This window comes from Patella vulgata, chromosome 3 (genome assembly GCF_932274485.2).
Source record: "Patella vulgata chromosome 3, xgPatVulg1.2, whole genome shotgun sequence".
Classification (NCBI taxonomy): domain Eukaryota; kingdom Metazoa; phylum Mollusca; class Gastropoda; family Patellidae; genus Patella; species Patella vulgata.
In genome coordinates this window covers 49,068,897-49,091,940 of record NC_065881.2, presented here as the reverse complement: position 1 = coordinate 49,091,940, position 23,044 = coordinate 49,068,897, and the positions used below count along the sequence as shown (strand labels likewise).

Genomic DNA, 23,044 nt, shown 5'->3' with positions numbered 1-23,044 from the left:
GTTGATTTGAGGAATTTTCACAAACCACTCAGCCAATCTTAATCATCTGATTATAGTGAGCTACAGCCATTTGATGATAGCAAAAGCTTATTTATAAAACAATGAACGTGCCACCTTGGTACCATGAATTAATCTACAATCTAAATAATTATAGCATCTTTAAAAGGCATTTAGTGAAAGTATTATGGATGTCATTCACTAATTTTATTAACTGCAAGGTTTTCTTTTATAGATAAGATAAGATAAGATGTTTATTGATATGTACAACAACATGTACATACACAGTTTTTAGTATTGCCTGAAAGTCTAGACACTGTTCCTTGCCAGGTGCTCTGTTTTGCATCACTGACAAGGGGAAAGCATGCCAATACAGGACTGACCTGGAACCTCCTTTTTAGCGAGTCAGCTCCTTACTCACTGAGCCTAGCTCTATCTTGTAATTTCCATCCACAGTTGGAAAAAAAACTGAATCGATCTTCCTTTTTATTGAACACTTTATTTGAGATCAAAATTTTTGTTGGTGCTTTTGATGTCACCCAATGTTTTTACCCTATAGAGAAGCAATAGACTTTGTCCGAAACACTGAAATATAAGATATATATGCAAAACATGTTATTCTACAAATTCCTGGCATATTTTGGTGCCATGATTACTTTTTTGTTATTCCAGTATCAAACTTTCCAAATTTCTGTATGTGCAAGAAATGTTATCAAATAATATAAATATTGTTATTAGACAAATTCATAAAAATACAAAGTAAGTTGGCAAAAATGTATATATATATATTTACCATATTTCATAATATTCTATGTAGATATTAACGACCTTGACTAAGATATTAAACCCCTTAAATTGTGCACATTATATGAAAGACCATGGATATTTATTTGCATAATAAATAGGTACCGTGGTGACATGAGGAATACATTAAGTGGTAAATAAAGCATATGTTTAAGAAAAGAGTCACCTGTGACAAATTGTCAAGTTATATGATAGAACATATTTTCCTTATCAGCATAATGTTGTCATAAATCAGGGAAAAGACATTTCCTTTTAACCTCGACTTGTGACTTTAACACTTGAAGTATACCATTCATTGAGATACCATTCATAATCAACACTGAAATAAAAGCAATATTTATATTTAAATTTTAGATGAGGGAGGATTGTCATTATTACCTTTTGGGATATACTTATAATTATTTTTTTGGTTTATGTATGACTTGTTTCTCCTTTTTATACGCCCACATTTTCATGTGGACGTATATTGTCGTCGCCCCTGTCCGTCCACAATTGTTTGTGAACAGTCTACAGGTAACAATTTTTATCCGATTTGAATGAAACTTGAAATATAGGTTTATCACCCTAAGATCTCAGTTCCTTTCGATATTGGCATGTATCGGACTGTAACTTCATGGATTATGGCCCCTGATTGTACGAAAAATCACGTTTTTAGCATGTGAACACTGTATAGAGGTCACAATTTTTATCCAATTTGGTTTAAACTTGAAATGAATGCTTATAACCCAAAGATCTCGGTTACTTTCGATATTCGCGCATATCGGAACGTAACTTCCTGACTTATCGCCCATGATTGTATGAAAAATCACGTTTTTAGCTTGTGGACCCTATAGAGGTCATAATTTTTATCTGATTTGAAAAAAAACGTATTATTATATCACCGTTACACCCTAAGGATGACTGAGTTTGAATTTCGTGAAAATCGGCCCAAAACTGACAGACAAAATGGCCGCCCTTCGTTCTCAAATAGCGTAAAAATATGGTATATCAAGGTTGTGGACCCTATAGAGGTCACAATTTTTATGTGATTTTGTTGAAACTTGAAATGTAAGTTTATAACCCAAAGATTTCGGGTCCTGTCGATATTCGCGCTTATCGGACTGTAACTTCCTGAATTATGGCCCCTGATTGTATGAAAAATAGCGTTTTTAGCTTATGGACCCTATAGAGGTCATATTATTATATCACCGTTACACCCTAAGGACGGCTGAGTTCGAATTTCGTGAAAATCAGCCCAAAACTGACAGACAAAATGGCCGCCCCTCGTTCTCAAATAGGGTAAAAATATGGTATATCAAGGTTGTGGACCCTATAGAGGTCACAATTTTTATACGCCCACATAGAAATGTGGACGTATATTGCCGTCGCCCCTGTCGGTCTGTAAGTCCGTCCGTCCATCGTCTACAATTTCTTGTGAACGCTCTAACGCCAAAAGTTATCATCCAATTGTTTTAAAATTGATATATCTTGTTAACATTAGTGAGATGAAGAAACCTATTTAATTTCCATAATTTCCGTTTCTAATGTCTAGAGTTATGGCCCCTGTTTCACTTTGTTGAACCTTGTGAACGCTCTAATGCCAAAATTTATCATCCGATCTATGTGAAATTTATATGCAATATTTATATTAGGGAAACGAAGAAGCCTATTGATTTTCACCAATTTCCGTTTATTACTTCTAGAGTTATGGCCCTTGTTTCACTTTGTTTAACCTTGTGAACGCTCTAACCCCAAAAGTTATCATCCTATCTTTCTGAAATTTATATGCATTATTTAAATTAGTGAAACGAAGAAGCCTATTTAATTTCAATAATTTCTGTTTATAATGTCTAGAGTTATGGCCCTTGTTTCACTTTGTTGAACCTTGTTAACGCTCTAATGCCAAAAGTTAACATCCGATCTTTGTGAAATTTATGTGAAATATTTGAATTAGGTACACAAAGAGGCCTATTGAATTTCAGCAATTTCCGTTTATTACTTCTAGAGTTATGGCCCTTGTTTCACTTTGTTTAACCTTGTGAACGCTCTTACCCCAAAAGTTATCATCCTATCTTTCTCAAATTTATATGCATTATTTAAATTAGTGAAATGAAGACGCCTATTGAATTTCAGCAATTTCTGTGTATTATGTCTAGAGTTATGGCCCTTATTTCACTATATTGAACCTTGTGAAAGCTCTAATGCCAAAAGTTAACATCCGATCTTTGTGAAATTTATATGCAATATTTGAATTAGGGAAACGAAGAAGCCTATTGAATTTCAGCAAAATTATGTTTATTACTTCTAGAGTTATGGCCCTTGTTTCACTTTGTTTAACCTTGTGAACACTCTAACCCCAGAAGTTATCATCCTATCTTTCTGAAATTTATATGCATTATTTAAATTAGTGAAATGAAGACGCCTATTGAATTTCAGCAATTTCTGTGTATTATGTCTAGAGTTATGGCCCTTATTTCACTTTATTGAACCTTGTGAACGCTCCAACGCCAAAAGTTATCATCTGATCTTTCTGAAATTTATATGCATTATTTAAATAAGTGAAATGAAGAAGCTTATTGAATTTCAGCAATTTCTGTTTATTACGTCTAGAGTTATGGCCCGTGTTTCACTTTATTGAACTTTGTGAATGCTCTAACATCAAAAGTTATATGCTGATCTGTATGAAATTTACGTGCGTCATTTAGATTAGTAAAGAGAAGAATCCTATTGAATTTCAGCAATTTCCATTTATTACTTCTGGAGTTATTGCCCTTGTTTGACTTTGTTCAACCTTGTTAATTCTCGATTGATGAAAGTTATCATCCGATATGTATGAAATTTATATGCATCATTTAAATTTGTGAAACGAAAAAGCCTGTCAAATTTCAACAATTTCTGTAGATTACTTCCAGAGTTGAGACCCTTGTTTCAATTTGTAGAACCTTGTGAACCCTCAAACAGCAAAAATTATAATCTGATCTGTATGGAACTGTCTTGTAAAGGCCCCCAATTACCTACAAAGGAATAAATATGCGACAACCCTTGCCAACCGCTCGGACGATTTAGCCGCTGTGGGCATATATTTCTTTGCCTGGCAACCTATCTCTATTCGATTTTGTTGAAACGTGAAATGTAAGTTTATAACCCAAAGATCTCGATTCCTTTTGATATTTGCACATATCGAATTGTAATTTCCTGAATTATAGCCCTTGATTGTAGGGAAAATCACTTTCTTTTTAGATTGTTCTCTATCCATCTCTCAAAATTGTGGGCGTGGTTTTATTTTGAATAATATTATATCAAGAAAAGTTTTTAAAGATACATTGTGGGAGATTAGATAAAGAGCTGGTAGTTCTCACTATAATAGTTAAAAACAAGATAATGTAAAGGGAATTTGCTGAAAATTTCAGTCAAATTGATCAATCCTGAACCGAGTATTTAGCGATTTAATTTTGGGCTTAGCCTCGATCATCATTGTTAAAGTCGGTACGATAAAAAACATAGTCTCGATTATCCATTTTTTCATTTAATCAGAAGCAGCAGACCGGGTTCTAATACAGTAAATATCGCAGGCTAGCGATGCCATTGAGAGTTGATTATGATCTGGATAAGTTAATTAATGTCTAATTAACAATTTAGATAACATTTCAGGCCTAAAGAAAGACCTGCAATAGGCAGATTTAGCTCTTGCATAATGTATGTTTAATTCTGTGTAAATATGGTCTAATATGATTACGTTAATAAAGTTTTCAAGACGGACACATTTCTGATTTCTTCCTTTTGTATCGATATAAAAATTCAGAACCGAAAAATATTAGGATACATTTTAAACATAAACTGTATCTGTTTATCTAACTTAATTTTATTCATCCATCATGGCCAATGTATTTTCTATTGACTGGATAGTTTTCACCAAACAAACCCTAGAATTAGAAGTATTGTTGAATGCATTTTTCAACATCTGGTTTTCCTTGTGGTCAATTACTGGAAAAGGTCAAGACGGTGCAGTATCAGGGAGTAAAATCTAGGTGGTTCTAGAAACATGTATACTTAATAAAAAGTTAGTGATGCAAATACATTTTTAATTCACGTTTCACCTACACAAACCTTAATGATCTAGGTGGTGGCAGACCATTTAACCCGATCTGTAATTTCATCTATATTCTCACTAAAGTTCAGTTTCAGACAAACTTGAGTTTTGTGAGAACACCCAATAATGATATTATGTCTGGAATAGTACAAGTCTGATTTCCTGGTAAGTTAGAAATGGAATAAAATGGAAACCACTATTGATTTTAGACAGTTTGGAATCTTGTTGGTAAAATTCTGATCATCCTACAGTCTAGCTTGATGCTATCACCATAATCATCTTTATTGTCCTCAAGAGTTCTTTTATAATCTTCATCTTCCATTAATTTGATAATTTGTCATTCGTTGGGGATTATGGTTTTAGTTAGTGTTCACAATGATAATGGTGATGACATAACTGTCAAACAGTTAATATGTGACAATTTCCAAGTAGACCCAAAACAATCCGTAGAATGGACCGTTAATGATGTCCATCTTACAGACTGAATATATGAGTTATAATACCAATAAAATCCTTGGTGTATTAGAAATGAATCAGATCAAATAAAAATTAAATAGTCCAATGTCTACAAATGTTGAGGGTTTTTTCTGGGAATTTCAACGATTTCTGGTTCAGTGGGCAAATTTTGGGTAAATTCTTTTACAAAGATGAACAGGTCTGTACCTTCAGCCCTGCTCTTCCTGAAAACATTTGATACACATAGAGACTTGCTCTGTCTGGCAAAATATACCCTTTATACTTTGTAATGAAATATATATTTACAAAAGTGCTATGTTATATACAGGTGCAGGTTTTTTTGTATTTATTACAGGTTTTACAGATTTGAATTTTATCTACAATATGTATGTACAATAAGTGGCACAACAGGTTTAACAGAAAATGACTAGAAATTGCTCTTTTGATTGAACATTGATAAAACCTGTCCGACATTGAGATAAAATAGTCCATTAGCCTCTCATCCTGGATATTTTAAAAGAGATTTTGAGTACTTTAAAAGGAAACAAAAACTTTGGTAGATGAATTAAAATGTTGATTTAAAATTAAATTTGATTTAATTGTAATTTATTTTTAATATACATGTTGTAGTTTGCATGGGATTCCCAAATCCCTCAAATGACGATGAGCTCAGAGACTTTAAATATATTGTAATAAGTATAAGATTTATAAATATGTATTTATTTGATGGATATTGTTTATATATTACCTATACTGAGGAAACATTGAACATAAATTCTCGCCTAACACACCCGAGAGAGCATGGATCATCCATATGCCCATAAGAGATCTGTGTATTAATTTATCCTTATAGTGTATTAAGGATAAATTTGGGGTAATGCACCCGTTTTTAGGAAATGATATGGGGTTTAACATCCTACTGTTCTGCAGTTGATCACTATATTGAGAGTAATCTTTTAGAGGCATTTGGTAACTTGATAGAGCAATAAACAAAAACCCGTACTTATGGAAAATCAGCTACTTATTTATTTGGGCGACGTTTCAAATGGTATTCTCTCAACTTTATCAACCTAATACAGTAATACAAGAATTATGAGATCAATATATACAGAAAAACTATAACAAATATTCATGAAACCATACAGGACAACAAGAAAATCAAAGGGGGTTATTCTACAAAAACTAATATAGTGATAAGTGTAGCCATTGAGTAAAGTTAAGCAATTAAGTAGCTATAATGATAGACAATACTACAGAATGGAATAGTACCTACAATACAATTATGATATACCATGGTATGTTTAGATAATGGTAATTAAAGGAGCTTAATCTCTAACATTTGGGACCTAGAAATTGACACAAGTGGGTCGCAACTCATATAATACTGTAATATGAATGTATATAAACTGATTTACATTCAGTCGTTTCCGTTTTTACTCTAATTTCAAATCAGTTATGTTCCGTAAAATAAGCCAGCAGTCTCAATCGAATGCAAATTCGTAGTGTCTGGTTATTCCAGTCTACAACGCCGTTTGGTTTGGTGCAATATGTCTAGCCTCGTTCCTCGAGTCTCTTGCTAGAACTGGGGCTGAAACGCATTATGGTACACGATTCGTGTACCAATGGTAAAATATTTATTTTGTCTTAAATATTGGATATCAGAAGCCCATCTTTTTCCGGTAAAATCATAGCATCAATGTTGTTTTAAATTGACAAATAATTCGTGTTTTCAATGTTGAAGATTTTGGATGATATTGAGTTAGAGACTTAGCTACTTTAACTTGAAGCAACTATATATCTGTGTGATTAAATGTACAATTAGACTAAAATAAACCATATGTTGTAATAAATCTAAAAAATAGAGTGGATATAACAGATAATATTGATAATAATATTAGGAAATTGAAAAATAATAAAACTCATAAAAAGTTAACAAAGGTTTCTTTTCCACAGTACTGAAGAATGAGTAGGGGTGATAGAAAACACATTATTTAGGTTATTTAACCTGTTAAGCGTGACGTTTTTAAAACGTTAACTACCTCCTATTGTGTAATTAATTTGACGAAGTGACGAAGAACTATGTACTATGTTCTAAGAATAGGTTGGGGAAAATACCTTCAAGGCGTTATATTACGCCCTACACACAGTGAGTGGCAGTTTTCCAGGACGTAATATAAAGTCCTACACATGCTGCGATCATGGGGGAATTCCCGAGGGATTCCCCCAAGTGACGAACTATGTTCTAAGAATAGGTTGTGGAAAATACCTCCAAGGCATTGTTTGGTTGGGGGGAAGTTTGCCACTTGCCTTCAGGAGATCTTTGAGGGTTCTTCCTTTAGAAAATGTTACCTGGATGCCTGTTGGGGTTAGGAGTCTTCTGAGGTTTTATTGAGAGCTTGAGGTGTGTGTCATAATAGGTGTGTTAAACAACTGGAGATACAACTGATTTATTTAAACATGCATTATGTATATGTAAGAGCCAAATCTGTCTATTGCAGGTTTTTGTTCTGTCTTCAAATGTAGTATAAATCATTATCTAAACTTTTATTAACATGACAAGCTCATAAATAAATCTCTGGGTCATCAAACGGCTCCATTAGGTGTTTAACGATAAAATAAATAATTTAGTCTTGATTCTGGAGTACTGTTGCTATGATAATAATCTATGCTACATTTTATCAAAACATCAAACACCCATCACTTTGCACATCAGTAATTTAATTAGATATTCAGTATACTTGCTTGATATGACAAAAAAGAAACAAGTTCCTTACAGTAAGCATTAATTGTCCTGAAGCGGTGAACACATTAGCTGAATCATTCGGCCAAATCAATCGGCGCCAAATTTTATTTGGCTGAATGGGTGGACGCACTAGGCGAATGCTTCACCTGATTCACCAGTCGATTGCATTACCTTTCATGTTACATGATTAAACATGGCGGCGACTATGTCTTCAAAGAATTTATATTATCAAATGTCAATCCTGTAACAGAAGTTGTCCATCCAGTAACAAAACTATCCATTACAGAAAGGACTGTTACAGGACTGATAATACAGACACTAAATTGTTGATTAAATAATTTAATTCTCCCACTATACAGTGTTAATTTCTTGCTTCTAGGTAAGGTCACTCAAATTTATACTTGCTGGGAACACTACTACTTTTACCTTGAATATATGAAGTTACTTTAAAGAGGCTTTTAAAAAATACTCAAAAATTTTAGATACCAAATCTTTTTTTTCTGGAAAATATTTTATCTAGGCAGATCAAATGTTGTTGTCATTTAAACTAGAAGGTACTAAGACAAGAAATTACATCATTCAACAACAAAGGGGCCATTTATTATTTTACGGTTTAATACTCTTGTTTCAAAATGGGACATAATTTCTAGGGACAGAAACTTTTTCAAAAACTAAGTTGAATTAAAATTATTTGTAACCATTACAAAATACATAATTGTTTTTAAAGAGGAGTTGACTTTTATATTAATTCATTCAAGTTGTTGTTGGTAAAAATAATATGTGAAATATACATAAAACAAACCCATACTTTTTAAAAAAAAAAAAAAAAAAAAAAAAGTGCAAAGGGACGAAAAATTTGAGCATTTTTTGAGCACTAAATCAAATGTTTTGGGAATATTTAAATGTATCTGTTATTTTTTCTGTTTTGATATAATCAAACACCTCATAATGTATTTAGTGAATACCTAAAACAGTGTGTTTTTCAGTTAGTTTAAAAAAAAATGCAGAAAGACAGGAATTTCTACCGATTTTGATAATTAGCCTACCCATATATCATTAACATTTTCAAAGGGAAATTATATTTAAGGGATTACTTTTTTGTAGGGGTGGAAGGTAATAGAAAGGAGAAAAACAACACAACCAATTCGTTTGGGGCTACCCTTTATATGCATTTAGAAACACAGGAACCCCCACAAGGTTAGACAGACAAACAAACTCCTTGTACAAGTGTATGGTTGTGGTTGCGGTTTGAACTATAACATACTTTCTTTTAAACAAACCAAACACCAACACTGTAGACAACCAATTCAAAATAAAAAGAGAGGGCAAGGATAGCCAAGTGGTTTAACACACGAGCTGTAAATCCTAAAATTGGTTATTTTTTGCAAGTAGTAGTTTGATTCCTATGTTTGTAGATGACAAGGAGTATGATCGCCTGCTTAACCATGTGTGTTTTCTCAGGGGTCTCCATTCATATTTCCCTTCTTATTAAGACGCCCGAGGACAAAAATATTACTTAGATAAAATATACAATGTGTTAGTCTGAGAAATGACTTAGTGTTGAATGGACATTAAATGTCTCTCATTGTCTCAAGAATAGAAATAAAAAATTAAACGAAAAATAGAAAAAAACGGTGTGTTTAACACAGAAACACTGTCTAAATGTAACCTTTATCAACTTTTTGTTGACATTTTAACAGTTAAACAAACACTTTTGGAATGTCATACCCCCATCCCCCCTTTCCATGTCCTAATTGAATAAGCAGTACAAGGGTAAAGGCTTATTGTTTTAGTGTTTGGGTTAGAAAAACAGACTTTTCATCACTTATTGTCAATGTAAATAAACTGTTTGCTGTAAGGTTAAAAAAAGTTACACCATGCATGACCGGAGGTATTTGTAATGTTGAGCACAATTTGTGGAATTTTCCAAGTTTAGAATTTGTTGTTTAAATGAATTCAATACAACAACTGAAGCTGGAAGTCATTCACACTATAGGCTTATGGTAAATACTAGTATTATTTCATTATTGTTACAGGCAAGTTCTACTTGTAGTTATATATATTATTTACTTACATTTTACAGACTGTTACACCAAGAATATTTTAATTTATCAGGAAATATTTTTGAATATTATTTGTCTTGATAATTGTCTTCTTTTAATTCACGGTTGAATTGTGTTAGTTTTAGTAGCGTGCAGAGAAGGTGGCATCCCCAGGCTTTTATCTTGGCTGTACAAGCTGTCCAACTTAATTTAAATAGAAACTTTATTTCATTAGTATTCACATATTTATAATGTCTTCCTTTCTCACATGTGAGTACAAGACCCTATTGACTTGAGTTTTGGGGGCCTCCAGTCAAGATGTCAGCCCCTGGCATCACCAAACCTCTGAACACCGCTGTTTAGTTTTCAAATCTGTTAAGTATTAATTTTATTCTTTTAACGGCTAAGGTAATCAGGACATGATACATAAAATCATACTTTTATAAATGAAATGTTCTGCTACGACTGGGCTAATAAAGAGAGGCAAACGTCATACAGTGTGTTATGGTGGGAATTTTGCCTGGAGGGTTGCACTACAGCCTACTCTTATATAGAATTCCAACTGACAAGGGTTCTTTTACATGCACTCCAATGTCTACACAGCACTGCTATTATTATTTAAACTACAGTTATATTGTCAAGTGAGAATCATGATGTTCATGTATCATTGCAGCCTTAAAGATACATTGTGTAAAAATAGATAAAAAGCTGGTTGTTCTTGCTATAAAAGTTCAAATATTGATAATGAAAAATGAATATATTGAAAATTTTATTCAAATTACCTTTCAGATCTAAGTTATCAGTGTTGAAAGATGTGTCATTGATTGTTATTATCGTACCAACAGTACTGTACACACAAGACTAATACTCAATTTTAAGTCTCTCTGCTATCTGATGTTCTAGAGAGATAATTATGGGCTTGTCATGTTAATAAACGTCTAACTAAATAATAATTTATATTACGTTTTAAGCTAACAGATTTAACTCTTACATAATATGTATCTATAATAAGACTGTGATATGTTCAGATTGTAGCTATCGTAAGTGAAATGTGACAATAATCCATCATTTCAGCAGAACAATAGTCTGAAATATTTGTAGAATCCAACTCTGTATATTTCAACCTAACCCTCTACAAATACTATGATATTATAACCTTGTTTGATAAATAAACAAAGGAAGTTAATAATTGGTCATATGAACTGTACATCTGAGACAAAACCCCTCTTCTGTGAAATATTAACATTGGAATACCACACAACGACCCCCAGTGAAACAACAGTTTGTCTGAAACTCTACAAGTATAAAATGCAGATGTTTTTAAGATTGAGATCGCATGTGAATGTATGATTTTTTCGAGGACATTACCTTATGCAAAAACCTATGCATGAAATAAAAAAAATTATCTCTGTGACATGTGAACGAGCACCTGTGGTATAGGGAACAGCCAGCGAGCACCTGTGATGCTGTTTCTCCACAGGTGCCTACGTACATTGCAAGCAACTATTATTAAATCGACTTGAGTAATCGGTTATAATGATAGCTGCATTATAGAATGAATAGCAGTACAGGAAATTGACCAGGCATACTTACAATTATTACATCTTTTTTTTATTGGTCAACCCCGGGTCGGAATTTGAGATTCCACTGCCACTGATTGATTTTCATGAGGGATCCTTTAGAAACATCATTAAGGTGCTTGAAGACTATTGTAAAGGATGTTTATTGTTGTTGCCAAAATTTGCAATGCATTTGAAATTGTTTAGGTGAAAAAACTGAACTGAAAATACTGTTGGATTGTTTATGTCTATTTCTTTATATGGGCCCACAATGATCTAGATATTTTTCATGTGAAGAAACTGTTCGAAGGTGGGTCCTAGATTGGCGCGATAAGGATTAATTCCCTCTTGGTCTATGATTCTCTCTCTTTTCTTAGTAGCATTCCGTATTCGAGTTGTGTGGCCTAATAGCTGTTTCTGTTGATGCAGAGTCAACATCCCTGGGGTTAATTCACAAATCCTTCTTGTCTAGTCTGTGACTCATTAGATTTTTGGGGCGCTTTTGCTTTCTATCCATACAGTAATGTGTTCGGTAAATAAGCGATTAAACCATTGATTGCTATTTAAACGATATGAGTCCACAAATATTACGAGAATAAAGTACACTTTGATGTTTAGCCATTCCTTTTGATGTCTCCCACAGAAAAAAAATGGGGGAAACATACACAGAATCAAGTATGATATTTCACTCAAACGGTCTGAAAATATTTATTTTGAAGGAAAGCATTTTATAGTGTCTTTATTAAACAGGTAGGAGGGGACGGTGCAATTATGAATACAGTGGGAAATTAGATTATAAATAGGGAGTAATATCAAAGTATTTACTTTAATAACACATTTGTTTGAGAAACATGTGGGAATATTTATTCTATAAAATAGTCAGATCTTCTTTACTGCGGTGATTACACATCCTACACATGTCGTTTTAAACAGTATTCAAGCAGTCGTGTTGTGTGCCTCATTTTCTCAAGATTGATATTTAAATTATTAACTCCCCTTCTATGTAAGTTATTTATTATAATATATTTTTTTGCATTTTAATCTTCAAAACACATTTAATTTTGAAATGTTTTAATTATTTTGTTTCTATGGGATGAAATATCTGTTTTTCTAAATCTGCTAATTTCTCAGACTGCTGCATTATAGATAATGTTTTTATTTTAAAAATCTAAAGTATACTACAAGAAATGGTTAGCTTCATTAAACTCCATTTCGTTCTATAATTAGTGGTATCGGGTGTTCTAGGACTATCAAATCTCATGCATAAATAATTAGTGGTATCATGTGTTCTAGAAAGATTAGGACTATCAAACATGCATAAATAATTTATTTAAAAGAGATTTGTTTGGAAATTGATGAGGGGTTTCCTCAGTTTGCCAGCAGGCTTTAATCTGCATTTTTGCTGCTAATCCTTAAATAATATGAAAACAATAGTGTTATAAACTATGGTCTGTTTCACTTAGTCCGTTTCATATTATACAGTATTCTTCAGGATTTTTTAGTGGGGTTCCATCTTGTCAGTGGTGCAGGACAGAGGACCATGCAGGAACTGCGTCTAGTCATTTGGATGGGACCAAAGAGATGAATGCTATACTAAACAGCAAAAAAAACAGTAGTACGATTTCAAAATCAGAGAGGCACTTTAATCAAATCATTCTATAAAACGACTTACTAAATGGATCGAAGCAATTTTTGGTGAACAGTATGTTGACACATTAGCGATTAATTCATCACAATTCCAAGAAGGTACTGATGGGTCTTCCGTGTGTTCCCACTCTCTGACGTGCTGTCTCAGATGCCTGTGTGAAGTGATTCTGCATGTGCTGTCGCACAACATGGCGGTCTTGTCACCTTGTGGTAACCCTTGGTCTACCAGTTTGGGGCGATCAACCATGGTGTTGATGGCCTGAAAGCATAGGTGAAGCCTGTAGATGGTCCGAACATTGACCTGGAAGTGATTGGCAACAGCTTAGGCAGTGTGGCCAGCGTCGAGTCTTCCAAGCGCCTGGTTCTTCTGAGCTGTCGTGAGTCGTGACATGCTGCTAACATTGTACTGTGAATGATTCAACCAGGTATGGGGGTGCATTTTATAGGGCTGGTCCTGGTGAACAGTGCATGCAGCATGAGTTACATGAAAATCATGGAGAACACATTACCATCTCAGAAGTCAGGTTGCGTTTTTGACACTATTTCCTGGGTTCAATTCTGTGTTTGGGAAGGAGCCTTAGTGCTCAGGTAAAGTTGGAGATGTGGTCACAAATATACAATAAAAACAATTGGCAATTTTTATACAATGCGTCTATTCAGATTAACACACATTCTGACGTTTCTTTTGCTGCTTAGTATATATTGAAATTGGTAGTTTACTGCCATTTATTAAAGATTTAAAATATTAAATTCACCAATTTCTAACCATTGTCAGCAGGAGATTAAGTATCTTGACTATAACTGAACACATCTCATTCATTTAGTGACTATGTTTAAACAGATTATAGTTTTTAATCCCCTTAATAGATTTTTAGCTGCTGACAAATGGAGGATAAACCATTGATGAAGCCCCCAATACATTTACGGTTAGTTCAGCATGTTATTTATTTATGTGGAGTATAAGAGAGAATCTGTGTGTTAATAGCGATAATCTATTACAGGTAATAACACCTGTCAATCTCCACTTCATGAGATCTGTCATCAGGTGAAAAATACATCATGATGTGGTGATTGCCAGCTGTACAGGCTGATCTTTGACTTATTGGTTATAAGACTTATTACCAGGTATCTACTCAAAGAAGGGTTACTGGGTACAAATGTATTGATTAAAACAAAATTCTCTAATGCAGATCAAAAAATACCCAACCAGTTTGTGTATCAGGTGGCTTGATAGTTGACTTATTTTTTTTTTAGATAAAAATATGTTTATTTGGTGTACACAATAAGAGGTCAAAGTATTATGTAACAAATTGATTTAATATCATCTTAACATTGACAAAGTAATTATGTGAAAGTATTAGAGTAATAACAGGTAATTATGAAGAATTGTTTTCTTTATTATTTCATATTTTTGTAACGTTTTTGTATGCTTTTATTGTAGTGGCAAAATTTTAGAAATGCTCCAAGGCACATTTTATTAACACTTTTTTTTTTTAAAATATGTTATTTATATACAAAATAAAAGTAATAAGCTTAAAGCCTGTTGTAATCATGGCTTTTTAGTTTTTACCATTTTTCCCTTCAGCAAAATAACTTTGTATGAATTAGAATTGGAAGATTTTGCAAATAAACACTGTCAGTTTCTGTACTGAGAGTTTAGACATTTAATTAACTTATCCAGACCATAATCAACTCTCGATATCAATGCTAGCCTGTGATATTTACTGGTGTAGGATCCGATTTGCTGCTCAAATTTTATCATGATTTAATCATGAAATGGATAATCGAGACTATGTTTTTTTTATCGTACCGGTGATCGAGGCTAGGACGAAAATTCATTCGCTAAAATCTTGGTTCAGAGTGGATCAATTTGACTGAAATTTGCAGCAAATTCCCTTTACATTATCTAGTTTTCAACTATTATAGTGTGAACTGCCAGCTCTTTATCTAATCTCCCATAATATATCTTTAATATTTGAATACCCATTCCATTCTCCTGCTAATGGATATTCAAATATCAATCAAAGCTTCTACTTCTATTGGGCGTGAAATGCAAGATTTGGGTGTTATTATGACAGATGAGCATAAATATCTTGAGGTTGTAAATTAGTATTTATATCCTGTGTTAATCTACTTTATAGCAATCCTAAAAATATATAATTTGTCGCTTTATGATGATAAACAATTTCTTGAACAGATATTTTATAGGAGAATGAGATAATTAGACGGGTTATAAAGGAATTTCCTGCCATTATTTTAGCATAGTTTAACAATAAAACACAAATTGCTACATGAATGAATTCAGGTAGTAAATTAATTTATGTCTACTCCTTTTATTCTGCCTCCCTATTCTATATTAGTTGTACAAAAAGAAAGGATATGTGGTATTGTCATTAGGATTCTTTTTGTATTCTACATAGCAATCTGTAATATATTTGTTATCTTTTGATTTTGGGAGGCTGCATGTTGCATTTGCTACTTCCATTTCTACAGCTGGTCTCTGAGTACAAAGTTAAAAGGGAAGTTCACTATAATTTTGATTTAGATTTTTTTTTCATTAGTAGTTTACAGATCTTTTATCGCTTATAGAAGATTGATGTAATCACAGTGGTTTATCCAGAATTACTGAAAGAGGGAGGGGTGAAAAATATATATATTCTTGAAAGAGTTGAATGTAAAAACACACATTTGGAGAATGAACCCAAAGGGGGTCGAATGCTGCAGCATGGCTAAATACCACCACCATCTTTCCTAGCATATCACTGATATGTGTGGATCAACATGGTCAAAATAGAAGATTGAAGAGACATTATTAACATTATACCTTATACTGGCATATGTCAGTGAGTGTGGCATTGTTTTGATCTTTGCGGTTATTGCTTTTTAAAAAAATTAAAATTTGTCTCTTTGAAATATTATTGCAGATGGAGGCCTACTTTATACAACGGTTTGATATATGAGTTCTATATATAAGCTTTAAGAACTCAGATTGAAAGGTTAATGGATTGTTTTTAAAGTCACTTTCATTAGTTTCATTAAGAATGTACTTTACTTTAAAGAGTCTTTTGATACAGAGTATTAAAATCTGTAAATATGATAAACTTATTGATGTGTAAAGAGACATTGATTGGGTGGTCTGTAGATGTAGTTAGTTAATTGGTTCTAATTAGTTCATTTTCTAGTCCGGTTAATTTCTCCTTGTTGGGAACAGCATCTTGTCTTTTAGATGGGACAAAAAACTGAGGCGCTGTGTATGCATTGACATGCACATAAAGAACCTTTGGCAGTTGGAATTTTTAGAAAAGTAGGCAGAAACGCAGCTGTCTGGGCTGAATTTCCCTCATAGCCCACTGCATGGTGTACAGGGGTGGATCCAGGAATTTTTGCAAGAGGGGGTTTGCAAGGTTCCTGAGACAATGAAACTTTTTGAGACATATATAGTCTCTATGACCATTTTGGCATATATCTGGGGTAACCAGAGGTCACTTTCACAAAACACAGAAACTGGGATTTTACATAAAAACATACTTAATACATGTACCCTGCTATGCTACCTTTTAGTTTTAACGATGTGTAATGAAATCAGTTCTGCACGATTTTGACAGGAAACTTTAAAGGACATTGGTGTCAGTCATTATATCAATGTGATAGAACTGGTTACACGTTCCAAATATAATTTTAACACGAGACCATTGCTACAATAGATGCATTATGAAGATTTCAAGAAAGGGAAGTGACAAATGCAAAAAGAAACATGAGTTATCCTTCTATATAACTGACTGAAGTGACAAGTGAAAACAGGTACACAGAGGAATTTCTGCTCACTAGACACAAACTAGGTCATTTTGGGACTAACTACGGTTCTATTTTATTTCATTAATTCGCTTGCGCAGAGAGGTCTTTAGCAGTGTAAGGAAACTGGAGGACCCGGAGAAAACACATGAGGTTGGACAGGCAACCCTACTCCTTGTCATGGACAACTGTTGAATCGAAACCACGCCAATTGATTCAATGACAAACCTTATGATGCAACGCCATCCACACCCCAACCCCCGGTCTTCGAAAGAATTATTAGTCACTTGTCACTTCAGTCAGTTATATATATATAGAGAGAGAGAAAAATGGGGTTTAACATCCACACGACACAAACTAGGTCATTTTGGTACTCAATATTGTTCAATTTTATTTCAATAATTCACTTGCGCGTGTATTGGTCTTTAGCAGTGGGGAGGAAACTTGAGGACCTGGAGAAAACCCTGAGTTTGGACAGGCGACCATACTCCTTGTCACATACAACCGGCCGGGGAATCGAAACCATGCCAGTTGACTCAATGACAAACCTTATGATACAACTTGCACACGCTAAATTTTCAAGTAAGTTTTCCATAAAATCAATTATGTGAATGATTATTTTAGATAGCATGCAGAATTCCCAAGAAATAGATGCTTCTGGTGGAATAAGACAACTTGTATAGATATTAGTTAATGTATTGGGTGTTTTAGCAAGAGAAGGCTTATCTTGTCTTCTAAATTATACATATAAAACCACAGTGTTACTATGTAAATTGTATGAATTGTAGTATTGTTTCCATCACTGTGCAATGACATTATTTATGAATAGCTCCAAGATGGGCGAAAAGTACTTTAAATTGTTAAAACGTTATAAAATCAGTGTTGAAATCAGTTTGTGTCGGCATACCTTTTATCTTTTCATCGTTTACCGTCAAACAAAGTAGTGCAGCTTTACGGTTGTGCTAATATTTTTGGATATATATATGGATATATATAACTTTTTGGGGAGACTGATTACTGCTTCTTTAAATACTTCATCATGTAAAACCATTTGTATATCAGAGACTAGTCAAGGCCATGGACCAGAATCACCAATGAATCAGTCATACAACAGAAAACATACATCCTTAAAAGATAATGTGAGCATTCATATAGAAGTAATATATAACTCCAACTAATAGTACTGGTAGACTATAATATACTAGAGATGAGATTATTAATATCTTCAGTAACAGGTTAAAGGAGCTAAATCGCTAATATTTTGGATCTAGAAATTGACACAAATGGGTCGCAACGCATATAATAATGTAATGTGAATGCATATATTCAATCGTTTCTGTTTTTACTGCAATTTCTAATCAGTTATGTTTGGCGAAATACGCCAGAAGTCTCAATCAAAAGGCAATCTCTAGCGTCTGGTTATTCCACTCTATACCGATAGTATTTATTGTGCATGATCTCCAGATAAGAATATGCCGTCACCGTTTGACATGACTTGTGGATTATATATAGCCTCTTTCTACGAGTCCCTTGTTAAAAATTTCGCTGAAATGCACCATGGTACACGAATCGTGTACCAACGGTAAAATGTTTATTTTGTCTTAATTAATGGATATCAGAAGCCCATCTTTTCCCTGTAAGATCACAACATCAATGTTGATTTAAATTGACAAATAATTTGTGTTTTCGATGTCGAAGATTTTAGATGATATTGAGTTAGAGACTAAGCTACTTTAACTTATTTATTGATACATCTTTTCTGTTTTCCTTCAAATAACTTCCCAGTTTCACAACAGTTTATTTGATATTCAGTAAAAAAAAAACCAAGAAGGGGTTTTTAAATGAAAGTAGCCAGAGACTGGAATGAGGTGAAGTACCTTATACTCTCTCTTCAACTGTAAACAACAATCTGTAGATAATAATGCTACTAATAAAATACTAATACACACGATTGATGAAAATAACAATCGACAATTTATACTGAAACTCTAAATAAAAAAATGATACCAAGGTTGGATGAAACATACAACCTTACTCTACCAAATTCTATCTAATAGTGACCAAGGTGATTTTACAAACAACTCCAATAAGAAACCTTCGGGTTAAAGGTGAAAATGAAACACCAGTGAGCAGGTTGAGTGAACTCTAACTCACTGTATACCTTTAAGAAGAGTGTATAGAACAGAACAGTTTAAAGATGCAGTGATGTGTAACATATTATCTAAGAGTAAATTAGAATTGTGACCATATTAAACTGTCCATACAATAAATAAGATTACTCTACTACATATATATATATATATAAATTGTCTGTATTCTTTAGTATTAGTAGGACATTAAACCCCACTTCATTGATTCATTCTTTGGTATTATTTTATACACTATATTATACAAGTATTACTATTTAGTGTATCCATTAAAGACATATAAGTTTTATATCTATCAGATATATTATAATAGATATAATCTTTTTTAAGAATAATAAGTAAAGTTCATGAATATGAATAGATAAGCTGACATAAATTAAGTCATTTTAAAGATTTATATATCATAATATATTGTATATATATATATGTATATATTTTGTTTAAACTGGGTATTATGAAGGTTAAGATATATATATATATATATATATATATATATAAGGTGTGTCACCTATATTTATTTTGAATAATTATGCTCTGTTATTAAATTACTATATTTAATAACATACCCTAAGGAAGTTTTATTAAAGCTACGTTCATCGAAAAGTATTTATTGGGTGGTTATTTCCAATAAAAGTATGGCAATTTTGGTATATATGGAAAGTAGAAATATCCAATCTTACTAGAAAAATACTGGATTCCCTGAAAAACACTCATGGAGCGCATACAGGACAAAAATGTAAGGGTTTCCCTAATTGACAGCCCGACGATTCGGAGTGTCTGCACGTGTGACGACGAAGGTTGCACCCGGAGATTGAGCGCCTAATGTACATTTTGATAAACATTATGAAGAATAAGACGTACAACACTTTCTGAGATAAAAAGACGCGGGCAGTAGATAATCCGAAAATTTAATTAGGCTTCGATATTTGTAATAAATAGTCAGCGATTAAAGACAACATCGTCTTGTGTATGCAATGATCGATTTTTTATAGCCAGGATATTCCCCGACAATTGCAACGCTTTGAGAGGGATTTGAAGCAAAATTATAATAAATTAATTAGTTTGAATATGTTTTTAGTTCAAATATATCATCAAATCACCCAGTTTGTACCCGGAAATGTATCTTTAAACAATCCAGTAACAAAGAGCTGTATTAAAGTTGATTTTCTTACATATCCATAGTACAATATAATGCTTGTGCTTAACCTATTTAGATGTTTTGCCTAGTTATGACCTTACCAAATAAGTGCTCATAATGTGATTTTAGAGATTCTTAAAGTGAATCAATTAAGGGTGAAGCCATGACCAAGAGAATGTGTCTTATCTTATGTTCCTCCAACAACAATCATGTTAATTGACTACTAATTATTAATCACCAGGAAGAGGTCAGTAAACACAAGAAGACAACAATCAGTTATAAACCTTAACACACACCTGATCACTAACCTTGCTTAGATTAATTGGATGCACCTTTAGAAATGATTTTAATTTAGAATTTTTAAGAACCATTCTGACACTTGAGCTGTATTAGCTCTATATATCAGTCAGATGTTTAATGTTAATGATCAGATTCTGTACTACTAGAAGACAGTATATAAAGAATAGACAGAAGCTCAATTTGTCTGCGATATCCCCTCGGTGGAAGCGGACGTTAAATACAACTAACTCACACATGCTCAATTTACAGCTAACAAAATGATATTAAGCAGACCCAGAGGATTATTTTGGCTTATCTGTCTGATATATTTGGGACTGTTGTAAGATGTCTTTTTCAGGATAACTTGGTGATGTACAGACTTACACTATAAGTGTAGTCTGCAATATTTCTAAATATAAGGTACTACAAAGAAATATTACATCTATGTGAAATTCTCCAACGATAAGTGGTATCATGTGTTGAAGAGTAAGCATACGCTGTTTAATTCACTACACATGTCAGTATTTATGGAATGATAGTTACAGATTTAGATTTCAGAAACTGAAGCGATTCGAATGGATTTAAAGGGAATTCTACTGTAAAGGATAATATTGTTTTTTTAATTCAAAATATTGTTTAGTTTGGCTTGTGCAAATCTAGTAGGTATGCTTACTCTTTGTAGAACACCTGATAACACTCATGCACTCATCTTCTTACCAAGTTTTAAAATGGTATTACAAGTTCTTTTCTCATTTGTTTTAACTGTGCAATATAAAATTTGGAGAAAATAAAAGAATCTGTCCACCATCCACCTTACCTGTAATTATATGTGAAGCAAATTTCAGTTACCGGCCAGCTCTCTATACGACTAGGCCATCCCAACCCCCCTCATTATAAATATGCCAACTAAAACTATATACATATAATATAGACCATGTCTAGGTCTAGATCTCTTGTATTGCAACTGAAATGTATGTGGTAGCGATCCAAACTGGGTACCAAGCCAAACCCTGACACCGGTAACCTAGGTATCCTACAACAGTCGTCTTTAACTATATGAACTTCACAAAAATACGGTTATGTGGTTTCACACTTAATCTTCTGGAACATTTGTTTTCTCAAAAATTAGCAGACTTATCTCTTTAAATTAGAAATCACCATCTTACTTGAGAGCTAATTTATCTGAAAACATATTAAAATTTACGAGATAGTAGTCAGTTGATCCTATTTAAAACCTGTAATGACACAGAGTACCTTGAGTCGTTCTACTAGGATTGCCAAGATTTATTATTATTGCTATAGATAACATGTAAGTCTAGCTCACCTCATATTACGGGTTGTTATGCATTACTCAGCTTGACTGCATTAATATCCTTTCATCATGAATCTGGTAATTTTGGGACTAACATATATATAGTATATTTGTATTTGAATAATTTGCTTGAACAAAATACAAGGGTAAATTGAACCATTTGAATAATTCATGAGTTGTTTTACTAGATAGTTGATTGGTGATGTGTGCTGGCCAAAGAAATCCTATAATACAACCACCAACATCACAGTTAATGTTGCACATTAATCAAATGGTTCATTAAATGGGTATTTATGTTGACCTATAAATAAAGTGCAACTTTTCCATACCGAGGTTAAATTTGCAAAATTAACTTGATTAAATAAAGAAGAACTAAATAGAAGTGATGAATATAGTAGGCCAAATCATTTTGATCTTTACTTGGTCAGAATTCCTGCACCTAATTTTGTTCATTGTAATTTTTTATTTATAAAAAGAAAAGATCCTGCTGCTATTCGTAAATTTACTCCCTCAGCTGAAAAACCTGAAGAACTACTGGTAAAACTCAGTTTTGTTGGTTACTTAAAAAAAGTTCCTGGCCCCGGTTTTACAAAACTAATGTCAGACTTAAGTTAAGAATTTACTCAAAATTGTTAGCCTTAATTTAACTTAAATATAGCACTTTATAAAACTTTTGTTGTTTTAATGTATCAAATACATCATTAAGATACTATGTACACATTTTTCTGTTTCTGGATCAAAGATGTGTAGAAAGTTGAGTAAATTCTAAACTTAAGTCGGATAATGATTTGTGAACTCAGGACCTGATTGTTTAAGGGAGTAAATCATAATAATAATAATAATAATCCTCTATTTATATAGTGTGATAATACTAAAACAGGAGTTTCTATCACGCTTTTCAAGTTTTCTCAATTGAACTACGTAAACGCTTCTGTAAACAGAAACCTCTGTAGCTGAGATTTAAATGCATCTAGGGAGTCAGTGGTTCTAGTGTTGTAAGGCAGTGAATTCTATAAGAGAGGAGCAAAGAATGAGAACTGATGGTTGAAGAACTGATGG

General features: G+C 33.0%; 1 protein-coding gene and 1 long non-coding RNA gene across 3 annotated transcripts in view; one reads left to right on the top strand and one right to left on the bottom strand.

Annotated features, from left to right (window-relative positions):
- Positions 1–23,044, top strand: part of LOC126814939 (hydroxysteroid 11-beta-dehydrogenase 1-like protein) — a 44,907-nt gene that overhangs the window by 4,734 nt on the left and 17,129 nt on the right. The window contains exon 1 of one of the 2 annotated variants that reach the window (XM_050540409.2): positions 20,826–21,093. The exons of the other annotated variant lie outside the window; for it this stretch is intronic. The gene's annotated coding sequence lies outside the window, so the exon portion shown is untranslated. Of the gene's footprint in view, positions 1–20,825; positions 21,094–23,044 lie in introns of those variants that run through there. 2 annotated transcript variants of the gene reach the window in all.
- LOC126814947 (uncharacterized) lies at positions 486–21,622 on the bottom strand. The gene is made up of 3 exons (XR_007677812.2): positions 21,491–21,622; positions 968–1,120; positions 486–582 (listed from the first exon to the last, which is right to left on the bottom strand). It is a non-coding gene; the product is annotated as an uncharacterized LOC126814947 (long non-coding RNA).